The sequence below is a fragment of the Capsella rubella genome, unplaced genomic scaffold, assembly GCF_000375325.1.
Source record: "Capsella rubella cultivar Monte Gargano unplaced genomic scaffold, Caprub1_0 scaffold_3, whole genome shotgun sequence".
NCBI classification, from domain to species: Eukaryota; Viridiplantae; Streptophyta; class Magnoliopsida; order Brassicales; family Brassicaceae; genus Capsella; species Capsella rubella.
The window spans coordinates 1,511,116-1,511,898 of record NW_006238921.1 but is presented as its reverse complement, the minus strand read 5'-3'; positions in this window follow the sequence as shown (position 1 = coordinate 1,511,898).

The window sequence follows — 783 nt, the reverse complement described above, 5'->3', positions numbered from 1 at the left end:
AAAAATAGTTAAAGATATTTGAATAAAAAATCTTAATCAAATCAATAATTAAAAATTTGTTGGCTAAAATCATGCAAAAATTATATATCACATAAAATCTCTTATTTTCATATAAAATCTCTTATTTCCACATAAAATCTTCATATTGAAAAAGCAATCTCGAAAATATAGCACAAAAATAAAATAATTTAACATATATTGATTAGATATGAGATATTTCTGTTTTTCCTTTTAAAAACCAATAATCCATTTTTTTGAAATCATTCAGAAATACAGAATTAATTCAATCACCTTAATAACTAGCACTTAACATAACCAATCGACAAGTAGAAAAATATTTAATTCGATTATTATTTTTCCTAACTATAATGCAATTTCAAATCTACAAACTATCCAAAAATAAAAAAATAAAAGTTTAATTACATCGTAATAGTTTGATCGTTATAAATTCAAGATTTTATATATTTTGGTACCTCATTAACTACTAAATTAAAACCAAACAGTAAGTGGATATATCAAATTTAAATAATTGTTATGTCTTATTAGCAATTTCTAAATAATAAATGGATTATATTTTTATAATTTAATTTTTACGTCTTTTCAGTAAGTTTCGAAAAGAAAAAACAATCAAGTAGTTAAGAACAAAATCGTTAACTATCTAACTGAAACCAAACTAAATGTCAAACAGGTATGAATCCAAACTATAAATGATATACTATAAATATCTAAAAACACTATCCCACATATATAGGTACAACTGATATAATTATATTCAAAATAATA